Source organism: Mesocricetus auratus, unplaced genomic scaffold, assembly GCF_017639785.1.
Source record: "Mesocricetus auratus isolate SY011 unplaced genomic scaffold, BCM_Maur_2.0 Super-Scaffold_100003, whole genome shotgun sequence".
NCBI classification, from domain to species: domain Eukaryota; kingdom Metazoa; phylum Chordata; class Mammalia; order Rodentia; family Cricetidae; genus Mesocricetus; species Mesocricetus auratus.
The window spans coordinates 41,316,516-41,331,536 of record NW_024429188.1 but is presented as its reverse complement, the minus strand read 5'-3'; the positions used below and the strand labels follow the sequence as shown (position 1 = coordinate 41,331,536).

The 15,021-nt window shown below is 42.1% G+C and overlaps 1 long non-coding RNA gene across 6 annotated transcripts; it reads right to left on the bottom strand.

Annotated features, from left to right (window-relative positions):
• Positions 1–578: 578 nt before the first annotated feature.
• LOC106022031 lies at positions 579–13,224 on the bottom strand. Of its 6 annotated transcripts, XR_002385131.2 has the most exons (6): positions 13,041–13,224; positions 12,613–12,739; positions 3,928–5,264; positions 2,491–2,588; positions 1,887–2,019; positions 1,513–1,715 (listed from the first exon to the last, which is right to left on the bottom strand). It is a non-coding gene; the product is annotated as an uncharacterized LOC106022031 (long non-coding RNA). The 6 variants fall into 6 exon arrangements; XR_005876758.1 differs by adding an exon at positions 579–1,206 and having other exon boundaries at positions 1,510–1,715; positions 1,887–5,264; XR_005876762.1 differs by having other exon boundaries at positions 2,491–5,264.
• Positions 13,225–15,021: the final 1,797 nt, after the last annotated feature.

Below are 15,021 nucleotides of genomic sequence, written 5' to 3'. Positions count from 1 at the left end.
CCTCCACACATGAAGACCATTTCCTGACCTACTGAACCTTTTAAGAATGTTCTTGGCTATTCCCTTCTCTTGAGGAATTTCCTGATATTTGTGTCTGACATGTTCAGAATTGCAGGTCTGATATGAAGGAAGGTCTTTGATCCATTTAGAACTGATATTTCTCAGGATAAGAGCTGAGGATCCAGCTTGAGTCTTCTACCAGTTTATATCTAGTTTCCCCAGGACTGTGTGTCAATGAGAATGGCTGCCTGTTCTCCAAGGTACGTTTGGGGCATCCTTGCCAAGATGGCCACAGAAGCTGCATATGTCCTCTCCCACATGGATCCTAGCTTCATAGTTTTACATTTCTGTGTTTAAATAGGAGTTGGTGTCTGTTGAACTCAGGGAACAGGAAAGGAGCCAGGAGAGGAGGTCTTGAGGGCAGGGAAGCAAGATGATTGTGACATGAAAGTGGAGTAGGGGGAACACTGAGGTTAGAAAGGCTTAAAGAGGGAGTGTGCCAGGGGCAGTGGGTGGTGGGAAAGGGCCAACCAAGCCTGAGGACACGGGCAACACACATGCAAAGTCACCAACTTTAGTTGGTTGCTGAAAGATTTGATTGTTTTCTTTTTTGGGATTATAGTTCACATTCCCTTCCCTTCATTTCCTCCCTCCAAGGACTCACATATACCCTTACTTTCTCTTTTTCAAATTAATAGCTTATTTAATTAACTTGTTTCACATATGTGTATGTGTTTATGTATATGCATATATGTTTCTAAATATAAGCTCCTTAGTCTTTATCATGTTACTTGTATATTTGTCTCCAGGACTGATCATTTGGTATGGGATAAACAGTTGGTGTGCTTTTCTCTGTGGAAGAGTATTTCTACAGCTCCCAGTATTCCTTAGTTTCCTATGTTTTTAGTATAGGGCTGAGGCCTAGTGCCTTTCCCCAGTCCAGTCAGGCATGTGTACTGTTGTCCTTGTTCTGCTCATATGTGGGCAGTCACATTGCTGACACATTATGGGTAACTTCCGGCATTACTAGGAGACATGGCCTCATAGGTTGCTTCCTATCCTCTAGTTCTTATATTCTTTCTGCCCCTCTTCCAAAATATTCCCAGAGCCTAACATGCAGTTAGTTGTTTTGGAGATGGATCCACTGGAACTGGGTTCCACAACTCTGCAGTTTGATGGGTTGTTCTTTTCTATAACAGTTCATGTCTGTTGCAAAGAAATAAAATTGATGGTCAGGGAAAGAGGCCTACCCTTAACTGTGAGTATAAGAATTTAGAATATAGTTAGGTATTATGATGGCTTAGTAAAGTGATGGTTGTAGGTTGTCCTCCAAGATGCATGATTTCAGTAGCCCTGGGTAGCTGGCTAGATTTTCAGTACCAAATATGATTTCCCCCCTATTGAACAGGGCTTAAGTCCAATTAGAGAGCTAAAATTTTTGAATGAAGGTACCCTAAATGAATGGATAATACTGCTCCCAAAAGAGTTTTGAAAGAAAAATCTCAATACCACTTGTGGGCTATTTCCTTCTGAGTTGTTGGCTGGAGGCTCCCAAAACTGCCATTGGCAGGTCACCCACCGGAACTAGATGGTAAGACTATGTTACTGAAGAAACCAGACTTTGGACACAGCATATAAAGAAATCACAATAAAAGTAAGCTGGAAGCTTCCACTCTGCTGGCTGGTGTTCATAGTTCTGGAAGGTCCCATGCAGGCTGTGGGGGAAAAACATCAACAGTGTTACCCAGCTCTGAACCTGAGTACTATTAAAAACACCCTAGAAGGCAAGATGCACCCACTTGTCCAATACTGGCAAGATCGCTTTGGAAGTAACCAATTATTTTCTGATTGGATTTGAGGCCTGATCCATGGGAAGAATTACATACCTGAAATCTCACGGTGTGCACTGCTGTAATAAAACACCATGACCAAACCGACTTTGGAGGAGAGGGTTTACCTCTTTTTACAGTTTGTAGTCCATCTTCTAGGGAAGTCAGGGCAGCGACCTGGAGGCAGGAACTAAAAAGAGAACATGGAAGAGTGCTGCTCCTCAGGGCTTGCCCAGCCTGCTTTCTTTATCTGTTCACCTTTTAGTATCTTAAGTTAATTCACTGTTGTTAATTTTCCTTTTCCTTTTATATTTGAGGTTACAATATAACTAAAACACTTCTCCATTCCCTTTCCTCCCTTCAAACCTTCCCATATACCCCTATTTACTCTCTTTCAAATTCATGGCTTGGTTTTTCTTGTTGTTGTTGTTGTTAATTGTTATTACAAACAAAGGGGGAAGGGGGAACACACACACACACACACACACATGTGTAAACTGCCCGAGGAGCCGACTACATACAAGTATGCACTATGGTAAACGTCTCTTACCGTTCTCACCAGGACCATCATCATTGGTTACGGATTGTACTCACCCAAACTGCATCTCACCACCTCTCTGTAAATCCCACATACTCTCTTATTCTTGGCATTCTGACCAACCTTGCATCTCTGCATTGACTGCTATCACTGCAAAAAGATGCTGCCTTCTGGACATGACATGGTGACCACAGTCACAAATTGACAGAAGCTATGTGTACCTGCAAAAGATCAACCCAGCCCAAACTCAGAGAGGGATGTTCTTCTGGATTCACCCCTTAAAGAAGAAAAGCTATTGGCAGCTGATAGCTGCAGGGACAGGGAGAACCACTGTTTTGTTTTTTTTTTTACTTATAGGATTCCTATGGGAAGCAATAATTGGGCTGAGAGGGTTACAAAAACCAGACATGAAGTTAAGAAGGGGCATCCTGGGGAAACATGACAGAAATTAGAAAAAGAAACTGGATTTACATATAATCATCTCTCATTGTATACATGTATAAAACTCCCATTAATTGTATACAGACACAGACTCAGACACAGACATACACACACAACACACACACACACACACACACACACACACACACACACACACACACACACACACACCAGAGCACAAAATCCCTGACGCTAAGGAACTGTCTGTTTGATGCTATGTTACTCTAGGGTGGACCATCCTAATGGGAATAAAGAAGCTCTAGGTGAAGGAGAACATTTCTTTGACTTCGCTTTGGTAATACTGAAAGGGTTTCTCTTTGACATCATTGCATACCTGTTGCTAGACATTTTTCTTAACAGCAGCAAAAGAAGTCAAATAGAAATGTATGCCAATGAATTTCCTAATGAGTATCTTTAAGAATAACCTAAAATTGCTCTTAGAAAGTGTCTTCTAATATGTTTTAGACTATTATACTTCTATTGCTCCCAATCTGTCCCATGGGAAAGACAAATATTACCTTTCTTCTTTTGCTGTTACAGTATACTGTGGGAAAGAGGGCTGAAAGCAGACAGAAAGCCACACTCTGCTGCCCCAAAGTCACCATTCATTTCAACAATAACGCAGCACTTTCAACTGCCCAAACAGGTCAGCAAACCCTATGTTCTGGACATCTGCTTCCCCATAGTGACCTGACTCCTCCCCCACATATGGGATGAGGACAGTTACACAGCTTAAGAAAGCCAAGCCCTGACCTTGAACTCCACACCTGCCACATGCTGCTCGATGGGCTATTGTATAGTAGATCAAAGACATGTCCTTGCTCACCTCAAACATAAGAAAGTATCCCACTCAACAGCTATGAAGGACCCCATCTCCAAATTACTATGTCCATGTTGGCAAGGAGAGCAATGATAAGCAGTCACTGTAGAGCACATCTCCTTTCAGTAGGCGCAATCTCCATGAGATTCTCTGAGCCTTGCAGAGACTGATGTTCACTCCTTTCCTGATTCCAACACGCTCTCGAGACAGTCAAGATACCCACCTAACCCCTGGGAGAATGCAACAGGATCCTGTCCAAGGCCAGCCAGTCCCTCGTGAGTACACACCAGAATACTCACCATATGCAAACATTTCAGCACACTTCTCTCTGGCTGCAGTGCCTTTTCTTAGGTCGCAGGGATTCTTAGGTGACAGGGACTTGGCACAGAAGTATTCCTTTGGCACAAGAAATCTTTTAGGCAAGAGGATAGTAATAAAGAAAACAGGTGAACAACCACACGACTAATTTCACATCTCTAAGGAAAGAGTAAGGCAGGAAGAAATTGAGAACGGGAGGAAAGGTATGGGCGAAAAGGGGAAAACAGAGGAAGGAAGGGAGGTGGGCGGGATGGGAAGGAAACAGGCAGTTTAATCATTGAGACTGCTTAAGATATATTCATCTGAATTCTGTCTCATCTTTCCTACTTAGTTCCTTTTATGTAAACTTCACACACAAAACTTTATAGACATCAGTAACTACACAAGCTCTCAATATATAGGCATATAAAGAACTACTTAGATCCACCATAGAATCGCTGGGGTCCTGTCCAAGAACAGCAAGTACTCTTAACTTCTGAGCCATTTCACCCCTAAGGAAGACCAAAAATAATGCAAGAGATAAGGGGTGAGATGAGCTTCACCTCTCTGACATGCTTTTTTCTTTTTTTTTTTACAATTTTAAAAATCTAAAATATAATTACATCATTTCTTCCTACTCTCTCTAGCCTCTCTCATGTCTGCCCCAACTCTCTCTCTTATTATTCTTTCATATACATATGTAAGAGTACATACATAAATACATAAATACAATCTTCTGAGTCTATTTAATGTTACTTGTATGTATATGATTTTCAGGGTTGACACCTTGTGGATAACAAATTTCTTAGAGGTTCATTCCTAGGAGACTAATTCTCCCTTTTTTTAGCATTCATTAGTTGCCTGTAGTTCTTTAAGTCCCTTAATATTTCTCCCTTCAGGCCGGGCGGTGGTGGCGCACGCCTTTAATCCCAGCACTCGGGAGGCAGAGGCAGGCGGATCTCTGTGAGTTTGAGGCTGGGCTGGACCGACAGCCTCCAAAACAATACAGAGAAACCCTGTCTCGAAAAGCCAAAAAAAGAAAAAAAAAGATTTCTCCCTTCAAAGTAAGCATGCCCATTGGTGTGGTCATTATCTACGTCCATTTTGCCATGTTTTTGAGGCATCATGGGTGTAGCTTCAGTGTCACGTCTAGTAGACACAATCTCATAGCAAACTTACCAGTCTTCTGGTTTTTGAAACCATTCCATCCCCTCTATGATGTCCCACGAACCCTACAATCAGTTGTTCTCTGCATTTCGACCAGATGTAGTTTTCTGTAATTGTCTCTTGTCTTTTCCAAAATGAACCTTCTTTGATGAGGGGTGAGAGCTATATTTATCTGTGGGTATAAGGAAAAATATTTAGAAATCTTTAGAATGCACTTAGCAGTTAACTATTGTTACCAGACATGGCACCAGTAGGTTCTCCTTGAAGAGCCATGACCTCATTAGTAACAGGTAGTTGGCTGCGTTTACAGTACCAGACAATGGCTGAGCAGGGCTGTGAGTCCAATTAGACAGCAGTTGGTTGCTACCAGAATGTACGTGTCACTATTGCACATTTATAGGTATCTTAACAATGTTGGCCATGTTTTGGTCATATGCCTCACTACTGACTGCTTCCCTCTTTCAGCAGCTTGCCTAGCACCTTCCATTACTATGAAAGTTAGTCCTCAGGGAAGAGGCTTTCAGGTCAGGTACAGCTCAAATCCGCCAAGTCCTGTGTCTGAAGAGTAAGGTATCATCAACACTAGGGATTTATCTTCAACTTCCAAGAGGCAAGGGCAACAGCAATAGCCTATACTGTTTTGGGTGTCTCTTATAGACTCCCTGACCAACAATGGGAAAGGAGGTTTCTCAGGCTTGGTACTGTGGGGTTTGTTAGTCTATGGCTCTTCGAGGAAGCATTAGTACCCCAAGTGAGATAACGTCACTGAAATTATCTTTATATACATAAATATGTAAACACACACCCCAGCTACAGAAGATCCTGCAGATGGAGCCCTAGATACACTGCCCACTAGAATTTGGCCACAACGCGCTGGACCACCCCTCGCTTGGACTGACACCTCTTGTTTCCACTTCCTCTGAGCAGAAAGTAAGTAGAGCAGTCAACACCTACCCTCCATCAGCAGTCAGCATCAATCTCTGAGAGAGGATGTGTCTTAGTCACTGTTCTATTGCCATGAAGAGACACCATGACCTCGGCAACTCTTAAGAGAGAAAGCATTTAATTGGGAGCTTGCAGAGATTTAGTCATTATCACCATGGCAAGGAGCAGGACAGCATGCCACCAGGCACTGGAACAGTATCTGAGAGCAATATCCTTATCTGTAGGGAGAAAGAGGCACACTGGACCTGACATGGGTTTTTGAAACTGGAACGCCTACCCCCAGTGACACACTTCCTCCAACAAGGTCACTCTTCCCAATTCTTAGAATATTTTTGAATACTGTCACTCCCTAGTGATTAAGCATTCAAATATATGAGCTTATGGGGGCCATTCTTCGTCAAACTACCACAGGGTATTAGGCAGAGCTAGAAGGGCATAGGTAAACAAGGAAAGCAAAAGCAGGCTCTACGAAATGGCTGCTTTTCGGTCCCAGAAGACTCTGTAAGGAGAAACAGTACAGGTACAGGGGCAGGTATCTAGACAGGACTAGTAGGGGAAAGAAGGACCACTAAGGGCCCTACAGAGTACCCAAGTCAGCCTCTGTTTAATGGACTTCCAGACTTAGGCTTCTCCCATCCTGACAGGATAAAGCTGTAAACACTGTATGTGATAAAAGATTAAAACATAAAATTTGCAGGTAAATGGAACTATAGAATATTATATTGAGTGGAGTAACTCACACCAGAATGACACACACTGCATGTTGCCTCTGTCATCTGTGGTTTCTAGCTCCAGATCTTCAGATGTAAATATGTAACTTTGAGTAATTGTAGTAACCAGGGATTTAAAAAAGGACCGTGTGGTAGGGGACGATCACTAGAGAGAGGAATGGTAGGGTAGGAGGGATATGAAAAGGGAAATAGGAAAAGCAAGGAGTGGAGTTTTAACTGGGGAAGGAGCAGGAAGAACTGGGGAGAACAAATAACATCAAAGTATATTTGAAAAGTTAACTGTGGCTCATTTGATGTTGTATTAACCTTAAAGTACATAAAGTACATATTAGCATTTATGTATACATATACATGATGTTTTCAATTGATACAGAAAAGATCTTTGACAAAAACTAACACCTATTCATGATAAAAACCCTGGAGAGACTAGCATGAAGGGAATGTATCTCAATATAATATGTTATTCATCATAAAGCCAAATGGATGAACGTTGAAGTAAGTTCCACTGATATCAGAACAAAACAAGGGTATCTATGCTCCCCACTCCAATTCTATACAGTGCTTCAAGGACTAGCTAGAGCATTAAGACAAAAGAATGAACTGAAAGTGTTCCTATTTGCATATATTTTTTCTGTAACTGAAAGACCCTGAAGACTCCCCTAAACCTGATAAACACTTTCAGCAAGGTGGCAGGTTACAAAATCAAAAGGCATACATACCTTCACAATATCCTTAAATTTAAATTAACAAAATACCATGGAATAAACCTGACCGACTATGCTTGTTTTAATAAGCAATGTCAAGCTAGAGAGATGGCTCAGAGGTTAAGAGCACTGGCTGCTCTTACAGAGGTCCTAAGTTCAATTCCCAGTAACCACACGGTGGCTCACAGCCACCTAGAATGGGATCTGGTGCCCTCTTCTGGCATTGAGGTGTATATGCAGACAGAGCCCATAAAAAGAAAAAAAAGAGAGAGAAATGTACCTCATAGGCTCCAATATTTGAATTCTTGGTCCCCAGTTGGCAGCACTGTTTGGGGAGGCTGAAGAAGCATGGTCTTTCTGGGGGACGCACGTCACTGGGGGAAGGCTTTGAGAGCTGAAGGCCTTGCTGGGCTTCCACAATGCTCTCTCAGCTTCATGCTTATGGCTAGGATGTGACCTCTCCACTTCCCGCCCCAGCTGCCATGCCTGATGCTGCTATGCTTCCCAGCCATGATGGACTCTTTATCCCTCTGGACCCATAATCCCAAAATAAATTCTTTCTTCCATAAGTCACTTTGGGAATAGTACTTTATCATGGCAACAGAAAAATAACTAATACACCAAGGAAATGAAAGACCTGTAAAATAAAAACCTTAAAATAATGAAAAAATTTAAAGACATCAAAAGATGTAGAGACCTTCATGTATTTAGATTAACAGGATTAATACTGCAAAAACTATTGGTTATCCTATCAAAAGCAATCTACAGATTCAGTGTAATCTCCATCAAAATTTTAGAGTAATTGTTCATGGATATTGAAAATACAATCTTGAACTCATATGGAAGTACAAATGACCTTGAGTAGCACAAATAATCATGAGCAATACACATACTACTGAAAGTATTATCGTGCCAGATTTCAAAGATTACAGAGCCACAGTAATGAAAACAGTACTGTACTTGACACACACACAGGCAATTTACCAGTGCAAAGAGAACTGAAGACCCAGATATAAATACATGCACCTGCAGCCACCTGACTTTTTTCAACTTATTAATTAATTTTTTTCATTTACTTTACATCCCGACTGATGCTTCCCCTCCCCCCCACATCTCCTCTGCCCCCTTCTCCAATCCACCCCTCCTCTGCCTCTGTTCAGAAAATGGCAGGCCTTCCATGGGTGCCAACAAAGCATGGCTTATCAAGTTGCAGTAGGACTAAGCTCCCCTCTTTGTTTTAAGGCTGGGCAAGGCAACCCAGCATCAGGAACAGATTCCCAAAAGTCAGTCAAAGCATTAGGAAGAGGCCTCACACCCAGTGCCAAAAGTCCCACAAGCAGACCAAGCCACACAACCATCTAGTCTAGTCTCATACAGGTTACCTAGCCCAGCCACCTGATTTTTGGCAAAAAGCCAAAATTTCACATTAGAGTGAAAATTGGGTATCTAAATGTAGATTAAAATTTGATTCTTATCCACACCCTGTGCAAAACTCAATTCCAAATGGATCAAAGGTCTCAATGTGATTCCTGAGACCTGAAACTGAAGCTTCTAGGGAACGTACTTGAGGACAGGCTCAGAAGAGGACTTGCTCAGAAAATAGGGCCAACAATCAACTTAAAAGGTTTTAACACTGCAAGGGAACTGTTGATTAACTGGAGTCAACACACAGAAGCAGGGAGCAGAGGCACGAGTCTTCACATCTACATCTTACAGAGAATTGGTATCCAATGTACAGAAAGAACTCAGAAAAATTAAATGCCAAGAAAACCAACAACTCAATTTTAAAATGGGCTATGGAACTGACTGAACAGAGCATTTTTTAAAAAGAACAAACACAAATGGCTAGGAACATTTTTAAAGTATTTGATACACTTAGCCATTAGTTGGGGAAATGTCACTTTAAAGCACATTTAGATTTAATCTACCCTAGTCCGAAATGGTTAAGATTAATATTGGGCAGGATGTGAGAAAAGGTGAGTCCTCATTAGCTATTGGTGGGAGTGCAAACTGATTTAAGTGTAAAAGAGTTTAATTGGAGTTACCCTGCAGAAAGGATAATGTTTCTCCCAAAGCCAGAGGTTGCCAAATAAAAACCCCAGTGCCAGGTATGAAAAACCTCACCTCAAGCTGTTTGTCTGGGTTGTCCTAGACATCTCCCAAACAACAGAGTCTGTTGCTGTTGCTCTTGGTTGCCCAATAGAACTTGATTGTAAAAATCCTTTTGGTGAAGACACTATTTGGCCACAGGCCTTCGAGGAATCAAATTGGTACTGAGTGGGGAGCTTCCTCCCTACTGGTAGCTACTGTGCAGGCTGCTGGGAAAGAAAAGCCATTAATAGTCCTACCCAGCTGGGAACCCCACAAACTATAATAATGACCACCCTGTCAAAGTATGTCCATAGGTACAGTGGTAACTTAATGTAAGGCATCAAGGAATTCAATTACTGGTGACAAGTACAAATAATGCTAAAAATAAAAGGAAGTTTAACAGCATTTATATGATCTTTGTGAGGGAAAGAATATCTCCCTTTCAATTTTTTTTCATTTTACTTTAAGAAAAGTCAATATTGCTACACAATGACTAGTGGATTCCTTGGTATATACACAGCAATGAAAGGTACTTCATAGTTATATAAAGAGTCGCTATAGCAATCAAATAACTTAGACACAAAGATATTACTTTTCTAGAAATACATATCAAAGTATAAGTGTGGCAGCATTATGTTCAGGGTCATTTCAAAAACCATTAGAAATCTCTACTACTCCTGTTTTCTTTCATTTTCAAACATAGCAGAGGCTATTAACTTCAGACAACTGCTGTACACATAGCTGTGGCCTGGCACACGGTGCATAACCTCTCCCCTCACTCAGTGGATGCTCACAGAACCACGATGCTTTCCAAGGCATGGCTTCTCTCTGTCTGAGTGTACCCACTTCAGAGTCCCAACATGATTCTCATCATCAGGTCTATTACCGCACTGGATGCCTCCTAGCCTCCATCTCCACAACTCCAGCTTTAGGGATCTGAATCTGTCTCCCATTCAGTCTGCTAAGGGAAAAGGAGGCCACCCCTGCCCCTTCAGAATGGCACGTGCCAGTCTGTCAGTGCTGACTGACCCATGTTCAACTGCTGTTCATCTACTCTTCTATAACAAGCTAGGCATTAACTAAGGTAAATAAACGAGTAGACGTGAACAACTGTGTTTCAAAAAAACATAAGAGCATGGTGGTCAGTGGCTTTATTCCCAGAACTAACTAATTCAAGGCCAGCCTGGTCTGTATAATGAGTTTCAGGCCAGCCAAGGCTACATAGTACAACCATATTATTATAAAAAAATAGGAAGAGTACCTACCTCATCTTAACAATCTCATTTTTAAAAAAAAAAGTTGAAATTACTATGCAATATGAACTTCATTGTGTTTAACAAGTACTTTGGTTTTTAAAATGTTTTCAACCTTTCTACCCTATATAAATAATAAATGGTAAGAAATAAAGTTCTCAGGGGGAAAGCCACATCTATTTTAAACATTGTACAAAGCTATAGACAGTTGGAATGTTGCAGGACTAAAGCCAAATTATCTTGGACTATCATAACTCCTAAATAGAGTTCCACTCAGTAGATGTGATTCAATATCCTTGTGACTTGTAGTTAAGTCCCAAAAGCTAAGAACAGTATCTGATGCCTACATTATAGCTCCCCTCCTCCCTCACTATAACCACTGTCAAAGAATCAGGTCTCACCTCAAAGTAATAAGGGATGTGGCTTATTTTGGAGTCAAATATGAGTTGCCATGGTCCAGGAACATAGACTGAGATCTCCCCAAAATACCATGTTCCAACGAGATAGCAATTTCATCCACTTTTTATAGTGAGAGAACAAAGAAGCCCATAAATCGAGACACCTTTCCAGATGCACCAGTGGGCACATCAGGCAGGCAGGCTACAGCGAGGTGGAAGGAGCTCTGCTGTCAGCCTTCCGTGCCACCTGACGGTACTTCTCACCCTTCGGTTGGTAAAAATTCGGATTTGCTCAGTTAACTCCTCCCAAATGTTTTGTGTTTTTAGGATGTTAGGTCTCACAGAGAGCGGAAAGAAACCGCTCTTCAGTAGATTAAAGATCACCCATAAACTGCAACCAGGCCCCAGAAGTGCAGCATGCCAGCCTCCCCACATCACCCAAGTGTGTTGTTTGCTTTTGCTTGTTTGTTTGAGACGGGGTTTCTCTATGTAGCCCTGGATGTCCTAGAATTCACTATGTAGACCAGGCTGGCCTCCAACTCACAGAGATCTGCCTACCACTACTGGAATTAAGGCAGGCACCACCATGCCCCACAAAGTTTTAAAGTCAATAAGCCTTTGCAGACTCGATTTCTTTCATAGAATTCTCACTCAAATTTGGCTACCTAAATGGATTGGAAAAGGATCCTCAACTGTGATTTCCTCTGTCTGTTACTATAAAATTTCATGAAACTGTTACCACATCTAAACATGGTATTTGGGGTAACCTAAATCTGTGTTCCAGAACCATCTCCAGAAAAACTTTCTCTTCTTTCACCATTAGGAATGGAAAACTTGTAAGGAAAAGTATAGGTGTCCATGGTGACTGGACACCTAATCTAGATTCCTAATTTTCTACAGTGATGTTAACTGATGTCTAATAATCAAACAGTATGTGACTTCAACACAAAACTGGATTCTTACATGCCAAGACAACTGAAGTAACAGAACATTCAACAAAGAGAAAATAAGTAGTTGGAGTTAACCACAAAACATATATTGCGTTTTGATAAAAGAACCCTGAGAATACCCCCACTGAAAATCCCATGGACTCTATTGAATTTAAGGAAGAAGAAACCTAAGAGGGGAAAATGAAAGGAGAGGCAGGGGAAAAAACCAACTCCCTTGCATTTTTTTCAAGCGTGAAGGGCGGGGGAAGAAACCAAGCAGCAGGCGGCAGCAAAGAGCAGCACTACCATCTACTGGTCGGAAAAGTCTAGATTCAACCATGGTGAATGAAAATCTAGTTTTCCTTCGACTCTTCGACAAACCGCCTAAGAGGTAAAGCCTGTGGAAGCCAGGCGGCATTAAACATGGGAGTCACAGGCTTCAAGAATTACAAGTACTAAGTGTACCCACCTGGACGACAAGCCCAGCAAGGCAGCCTTTAGTCCCGCCCTCCGGAGCCATAGCAACAGCAGCAGGAAGTCCCAGACACACAGGAAAAGCACCAGCAAGCAGGTCACTGGATTGGCGAGCTTTGGATCTGCGCAATGATCAGAAGTGAGGTCGTAGGCGTTAACCCTCAGTCCTGGATCGTAACAACCTGCTTCTGCGCCCACACGGGAGGGGCAGGGCGCCCCTCCAGTCTCTCCTGTCCAGGGGCCTTCTGCTTATCCATTTCAAAGTCTCTCTGCCTGCCTGGCCCTGGGCAGCACAGAAGACCGTGCCTTTCTGTGGTGTCCAGGAGTGGCCAGTCGCCAGCATGTATCTGAATAGGAGAGGACTTCTGCCCTTAAGAAAGCTTTGCTTATATAAACCAAACAGGTTGCAATCCTCTGACTTACATGATACATGATCTCTAAACTTTTCTCTGTGTTCAGTGCTCCGGAAAGCAAAGGAAGCTGGAAGACAAAGGAAATTATGAAAATGAGTAAACTTAGCATTCCTTTGGTGTACCAGTCACCCCGAAGTAACCTTGAAACTCCAATTTGCACCACTCACAAGCTACTGCACCGCCCTTTGACTTAAGCAATGATTTCTAACGGAACACGAGCCTCCCCTCCCCTCCCCTCCCCTCCCCTCCCTCCCTCCCTCCCTCCCTCCCTCCCTCCCTCCCTCCCTCCCTCCCTCCCTCTCTCTCTCTCTCTCTCTCTCTCTCTCTCTCTCTCTCTCTCTCTCTCTCTGTTTTTCAAGACAGCGTTTCTCTGTGTAGTTTTGTACACCCGGCTGGCCTCAAACTCAAAGAGATCCATCTGCCTCTGCCCCCCACGTGCTGGGATTAAAGGCGTGAGCCACCAACGCCCAAGTGGAAACGTCAATTTTTTAAAACTATTTTTTGCTGCCTATAAAATCGCCTGTGACTCACAGAAGCAAGTACCAAACAAAGTGCATCACTGAAAACTTAAGTTCTGTCCGGCCAGTGGAGACAGGCGGATCTCTGTGAGTTCGAGGCCAGCCTGGTCTACAGAGTGAGTTCCAGGACAGCCTCCAAAGCCACAGAGAAACCCTGTCTCAAAAAACAAAAAGAAAAGAAAACTTAAGTTCAAAACAAATTTTAGTCCTGTTTCATGTTAGTAAGTTTTAAAAATATATATTTGCACATGTTTATGCTTCATCTGTGTATATACACATTTTTTCCAAATGGAGCATCATACTTTTTCTTTTATTTAATTCCCACTCAAATGTTAAAAAATGTTTTGTTGCAGGACCCTTTGTTTACATGTCTGAAGACACAGAGGAACTCTCCTGCTAAAGTTAGGATCCCAGGGCTTGTACATAATCTTACCCATTATACCATCATGTGGCTAAGGATTCAATATGTACTTCTGAGAAACATGCTTTGGGATGCAAGTAGACACCAAAACAGAGTGAGGGGTAGGCCTCAAGTTGTGACCTGACAGTAATGTTCCAGAATGCTCTGTCTTTGTCTAAAATTTTAGTGTGGAGAGATTGTCCAGGTCATCCAAGGCAAGGTATCATGTCAAAAGGGAAAATAAAGTGACTCAAAATGTAAAGGCCCACAAAGGAGGGAGGAAGACCAGATAACACCAGAGCTGAAGCACGATTAGAACTTATTTAGAGAAGGAGTATGGCATGTCGCTGTGGTGATTCCCAGCTTTTGAAGCTATGATTGAAGATACTGGAAGTTTCTGGCTGACAGAATAGTCCTTAGAATGTTTCTTTCTTTCATTACATTCCCCAATGATTGATCCCAAAGCCTCCCCATACAACGCACATGTGGTACCTTGAAACTATATACCCAGTCACAAAGGACTCATTTTACAAATCATAGTCTCTTACATGAAATCTTACTTATTTAAGCTGAACATAGTGACACACACCTGTAATCGCAGAACTTGGGAGGCAATAGCAAGAGGATCTTGAGTTCAATTATCCTCAGCTATGTGGTCCAGCTGACCTTAAACTCCTTGTAAACTAAAGTTTCTAAGGAAAAAAAAATCACTTCTGCAAGACTGAATGGTTTGAACTTCATGATTGTGGAGAGTTGAAATGCTATAAATCCATAGCCAAAATTATCTCAGTCCCCTTTAATAGCCTCCTTCCTGCACCTGATCTAACATCCTTTCAATTAGTAGGTAGAAGCTGTACATGAGCGACACGCCCCTCCCCCACCCCCAGGGGAACATGAGCAAATACTTGAGTTCTATATCTAGTATAAAAAATCATGCTACACTCCCATCACTAATTTATGTACCTTACTTTTTAAATCAAAATATAATTATATCATTCCCCGCTTCTGTTTCCTCCCTCCAAGATCTCCCATGACCACTGTCTACTCTTTCAAGTTCATAACCTCTTTTTCTT